The sequence below is a fragment of the Nicotiana tabacum genome, chromosome 20, assembly GCF_000715075.1.
Source record: "Nicotiana tabacum cultivar K326 chromosome 20, ASM71507v2, whole genome shotgun sequence".
Classification (NCBI taxonomy): domain Eukaryota; kingdom Viridiplantae; phylum Streptophyta; class Magnoliopsida; order Solanales; family Solanaceae; genus Nicotiana; species Nicotiana tabacum.
Window position 1 is genome coordinate 46743666 of NC_134099.1, and position 6268 is coordinate 46749933.

The following is a 6268-nucleotide window of genomic DNA, read 5'->3' on the forward strand; positions in this document are numbered from 1 at the left end:
AGATTGAGGATGGGGAGAAAAGGTGGTACTGCAGGTACCTTCCCTGGAAGAGAGCATCATGGCTCATGTAGAGGGATTTTTGAACATATACATGTACCCCTTTACATTAGGCCCTCTCAATAGAGTCGTGCTCGAGTTTTGTAGTAGATATCGGGTTAGCTTGGCACAGGTTCACCCGTCGTTTTGTAGGATAGCACTGATGATAATGTTCTGTGTAGATAAAGATAGGCTCGAGTTCACCCTCAGCCATCTTATTAGATTGTACTAGCCCTTTCATCACCGAGGCCTGATCACTCTATGACGTCGATCCACCTGGCCCTTTGTTGCCAGTAATGAAGAAGATGGGGACCGAGGGTGGATGAGCTGATTTGTCCGAGTGCGGAATGTTGACATTAACCCTGTAGAGTTCTTGCCATTCCCTGAGAAATAGAATTTCACACGTAAGTGGTACACTTATGCTTTTGTCATTTTTGTTCATAGTGGAGACAGACTTCGTAAAGATGTTTTCTTTCCCTTTCTGCAGCAATTCCGTGGTTGCCACATGAGGTCCCTGATCTGGCGGATTGGACTCCAAAACTGGTAGCTTGCTCGACCTACGATGAGCGTAAGTGGCAAGATTTGTTTAAGGGTAGATGTGAGGCAAAACACCATGGTACGTGCTATGTGGTTTATTTTCTTTGAAACGTACTTTCTTTTATGTGTATTAACTCTGCCACTGCAGGCATTGGAGAATTTTCTAATATGAGACCGTGCCCCCTTAGAGAGGAGGAAGGATCGCCGGCTTCGGGGCCGAGGAATGATAACAAACGGAAGGAATCCTCGAAGGACGAGGGTTCTTATAGCGAGGCAAGCCCTGCCCGGAGGCTCAAAGAAGATGTATCAGCTAAGCCTGCAGCACCCAAGGCTTCTAGCCTCGAAAAAATGGTTCCTCCTTTGTAGTCATCTTCTTTTCCCTGTCGAAGGTACTTCAAGGGATAAAGATTTTCTACCGCCATCTTATTCTCCCGTCGATGGTACTTCGAGGGATACAGATTTTCTGCCGCCATCTTTTTCTCCCGTCGAAGGTACTTCGAGGGATGTTCGAGGCCAGGGGCCGCCTAAATCAAGCGGGGTATCGAACGATCATATCCCCCACGAGAGCGGTTCGACTGGGGCCGATGAAACCGGGCCAGTAGATGTATGCTCAATTTTTGAGGAGGCTCGGCGGCTTTGTTTTGTGGTGAGTTTTGGTTGACTTTGTTGGTTTTTTCAGTTTTGCATTTTCATTTTCTTACTGGGCTTCTTTTTCATAGGCCTTTGACAAACTCAAGTCCGAGCTGCTCCGACGTGAATCCAGGTTGCGGAAAGCCTTGGACGGGGAAAAATCCCTCAGGCTTATTAGTGATAAAAGGGCAAAGGAATTGATACACCTTCGGTACGAGATGAATCAAAGCCTGAACTATGAAGGACGCCTCGAGAGATAGGTAACCTTTGCTTTGAGGGGATGCACGTTTCTTCTTCTACCATCGGAGATTAATATTTTGATACTTCAGTTGCAGAGAAAGACAGGGGACCTGGAATGACTTTGGGGCAAAGTTGGTTAGGCCAAGTATGAGTGTAATAAGCTAAGGGCTCAATTGGATGCCCAAGTTACGGCCAAGAAGAATGCTTTGGCCAAGGCTTCTGCCCTCGAGGTGCAACTCCGGAATGCTCGTGAAAATAGCTCGGTCCAGACGAGCAGGATTGTAAGGCTCGAGTCTGACCTATTGAAGATGAAGGCCGAGGTCATGGACGCCTGGGCTAAAGCCGAAGACATTTGAGCTAAGGCTGATAAGAAAGTGGTCGTCTACTTAAAAGACATTGCCGACACTCAGGCTGAGCTGAGAGGGACTTTCGATCGAGAGAGCAGAAGCAATGAATATGCCCGATGCAGATCCCGGAGGGAAACCCTCGAGGAGATCCACACTAGGTGCTTCGATCTCTCGAAAGAGATAAAACAGGGCAAGGCGGATGAACACGACACCAAGTTCCTCGTTTCCGATTTCGAAGACAATGAGGAAGGGGCCAACTGAGCCGTAGCCCCCAAGGGGAAAGTAGAATAGGCTTTTCCTATCTGATTCTGTGTATAGGGCTCTTAGAGAGCATTGTAAATGAAACCTTGTATTATTTCATGTATATAAAGAAACGTTTCGGTTTTCTCCTTTCATGAATTTCCATTTGCTTGTGTATTTCTTTTGTTTTTAATTTTGACGTTTGTCAATGATTAGCTAGACAAATCGGGCTTCGGGATAAAACCCTTAGGTTTACAAACCGGCCCTGAGGCTTGTTAGGCTGGCCCGTAGGCTCTTACGCATTTGCCTTTAGGCGCTTTTTAGTTAACCGTTTCGGGCTTAGTCTTCGAGTCGGGTTTCGACTTGAGATCGTCGACCCTTAAGTTTTTGAATTTTAAGCTGGCTCTTAGGCTCTTACGTATTGGGTTGGTACAACCTCTAATATAGGTTGGCGCTTAAGATCTTACGCGTTGGGTCGGTACGACCTCTAACATAGGTTGGCGCTTAGGCTCTTACGTGTTGGGTCGGTACAACCTCTTACATAGGCTTTATTTTTCCCTCATTAAAGACTTTTTGAAGTTTTGTGTTCATCTGACTCTTTGATGGTTCGATGAGAACCTCGATTGTGAGCCGTTATGTAACAATAGTGAGCACCTCAGGAGGTTTTCTTTGACGGCTGAATTGTCTCGAAGCCTTTTATTGTTTGGAGCTGACATGATCGAAGCTCATTTGCTTATGCCGAGGGTAGCCTGATTAACCGGTTTTTTTTTTTGAAGTATTTTCAAAGTAATTGAAGGCCTGTGATTTTATGGCGACGGGTCGGGCGTCCCCGAGTCGCGTTAGTTTAGTCGGAGCCTTATGACCGTAGCCATTGTGTTTGGCCATAGCCTTTTAGTCCCCTGAGTGAGGTAGCCTCGGCGTTTATATAGAGGGTATGCCTTTTTAGGGGTCTTACAAGTTCGAGTATATAGCCTTGACTTTAAGATCGGGATTATGCCCTTTGTAAGGTCATATAAATTTGAACATGCCTTACTTGAGGTCTTATAGATTCTTTGGTTACTTGGCACAAGTATAATTCATGCCTTGCTTGAGGTCTTACAGATTTGGTATTGCCTTATAGAGGTCTTATGAGTTCAAGGTTGACCGCTTGGGGCCTTATGGCCTCGAGTTTTTGATAGCTCAATGGGGTGACAGCTGGTGATAGTCCTCGAGACATCGAGGGTTTTTGGCTCTAGAGTCGTTCTTTGTAAACTTGATGTTGCTTTATTGAGGGCTTACAAGCTTGAAGGTTTCGGCTCAGAGGTCTTACAACTTCGAGTTTTTTACGTTAGTTCCCGAGAGTTCGGGAAATTTCTGGCCCTTGGGCCATTTCTTGTAAAAAATAACAAACTTCTTTGAAGTGTGAAGTGTTTCAATGGTAGAAGATACTCCTTTGATTACTTGGTACAAGTATGCATGTTTTCATCGTCTAGGGTTCGATTATTCTACGTGGACACAGTTCATTTGATTATTTGGCCCGATACATCATTTTTCAATCGAGATCCTCTTTGGCTCATCTTGACTTCTTCGGGAAGGTGGTCTCCCGGGGGGTTGAACCCCAGTATTCGAGGTTGATTGAAGAGAAGCCTTGAATACTTGTTAAGTTCTCCTTAGGTAGCATATAGATGTTGCCTCGTTAAAAACCTTGCTGGTAAAACACTTCTTGGGATAAAATCCGATCGAAGGAAAAGAGTGCAGCGCATGCTTTACAACCTAAGGTCTTCAAGCTGGAAGGGGCTATGATTTTTCTAACCGGACACTTGCATACAGGTTAGTGTAAGACGTAAATAAAAAGGGAGATAGTTATACCTTAGTAGTAATGGCTCTTCGAGCCTCGATATGCTTCAACTGCTCGCTCTGGGGACGCGGTACAGTCCTTTAATCATTCACTCGAGTGCATCTGATGATGTAGCTTGTGATTGCTACTTAGCTGTTTGCTTATCCTTTGGCTCCTTTGATGTTGAAGGTGTCGATGTCGGTGCCACATCGTGCACTACGAACATCTATCTTGCTGCATGTTGCTCCCCGTATACTGTTTTTATTCCGTCCTTTGTTGGAAACTTCATCATTTGATGAAGGGTTGATGGTACTGCTCTTATCCAGTGTATCCATGGCCTTCTGAGCAAGGAATTGTACCTCATGTCTCCTTCGATGACATGAAACTTGACATTTTGGGTTGTGCCGCCCATGTTGACCAGGAGGGTGATCTCCCCTTTCGTTGTTTTCCTCGCCATGTTGAATCCGTTGATGACTCGAGAGGCGGGCAAGATCTGGTCGAGCAGTCCAAGCTGCTCCACCACCCTCGACCTGATAATGTTGGCCGAACTACTTGGATCTACAAGCACACGTTTAAGTTGAAATGTATTCACAAGAAAAAAAATTACCAATGCATCGTCATGAAGCTGAGACAGGGCCTTCATGTCCTCTTCGCTGAATGTGAGAGCATCCTCGAGTATGTAACCTCGAGTTTGCTTTTCCCTGGTGATGCATATTTTCGTTCGTTTGACAATGGGTTCCTGTGGGATGTCGATTCCTCCAACGATCATGTGGATGACATGTTGTGGCTCTTCCGTTTCATTTTTCATGTTCGCCTCTTTTTCCCAAAATTGATTTTTGGCTCGGTCGCTGACGAACTCTCGAAGGTTCCCTTTGTTCATTAGTCGGGCTACTTCTTCTAGGGGCTGTCTGCAATCTTTGGTCCTATGACCGTGTGTGCCGTGAAATTCTCACACTAGGATAGGGTTCCTTTGCGACGGATCTGATGGTATGGGTTTTGGCCATCTGGGGTCTTTGATTTTATCTATGGCTAATACGATGTCCGAAATATCAATGTTGAAGTTGTACTCAGACAATCGGGGTGCCTTTGTCGGTCCTACGTATCTGTTGAATCTGGCTCTTCTCATGAGTCCCTGAGGATTCTGACCTCGATCTACCCTTTGGTCGTTTTGGGGTACGTTATGCCTTGGAGCATTTCTTCGATCTTCAGTGTACGGCTGGTACCTTTCTTTGTTTGGCCTTGGTTCCTTTGCGAGGAGCCTGCTAGAATACACTAAGCCTGAGGGGGCTCCTATCTGGTCGTCCTCAACCCTAATCTTTGATTGATACCAGTTGTGGACATCCACCCAAGTCACGGCGGGATATTCAACCAAGTTCTGCATTAGCTGCTTCGACGCTATCGAGCTTCGTTCGCTCAAACCTTGGGTGAAGGCCTGTGCTGCCCAGTCATCGGAGACTAGTGGTAATTCCATTCGCTCTATTTGAAAGCGAGATACAAACTCCTGCAGCATCTTATTTTCTCTCTGTTTGATTTTGAAGACATCGAATTTCCTTGTAGAAACCTTGATGGCACTGGCATGTGCCTTTATAAAAGAATCTGCCAACATGGCAAATGAGTCTATCGAATTCGAGGTTAGGTTGTGATACCACATCATGGCCCCTTTTGAAAGGGTTTCTCCAAAAAATTTCAACAGGACGGATTCAATCTCGTCGTCCTTCAGGTCATTTCCCTTTACAGCATAAGTGTAAGCAGTGATGTGCTCGTTGGGGTCCGAGGTTCCGTTTTACTTCGGGAGGTCGGGCATCCTGAATTTCTTCGGGATGGGCTTTGGAGCAGCAGTCGATGGGAATGGCTTTTGTACGAATTTCTTTGAATCTACACCCTTCAGAATCGGGGGTGCGCCTAGAATCTGATCAACACTTGAATTGTAGGTCTCCACCTTTTTGTCATTGGCTTCTATCTTCTTTTCGCCCGATTCAATCCTCTTTGTGAGGTCCTCGAGCATCTTCATAATAGCGGGGTCGGCTGCTGACCCGTTGTTGCTCGATCTTTCCGGTACCTGTTCGGCTCGAGGAGCCGTTTCCGGTGCCGTTGTGCTTGGAGTTTTTTGGTGGCTTTGCAGTTGAGCAATTGCCAGCTGTTGTGCCTGCAATATCTCAAAAATCACGTGAAGGCTAACCTCTCGTTCCTCCCGAGCTAGGGTTCTCTGAGCTTCTTATTGGTTTTCATGCATATACTCACGTTAGTGTGGGAGATTACATCGATGTGTTGGGCATTGCGTGAGACCAGATCCACGGGGATTGGCTCTGGTGCATCCTCAGAGTTTCGCAATGGTACACCGACGCCTGGAACAGCTACACCATTCTCTCCATGGTCCTCAGGACTGTTGTTTTCATGTGCATTCACTGAGTTAGACATTTTG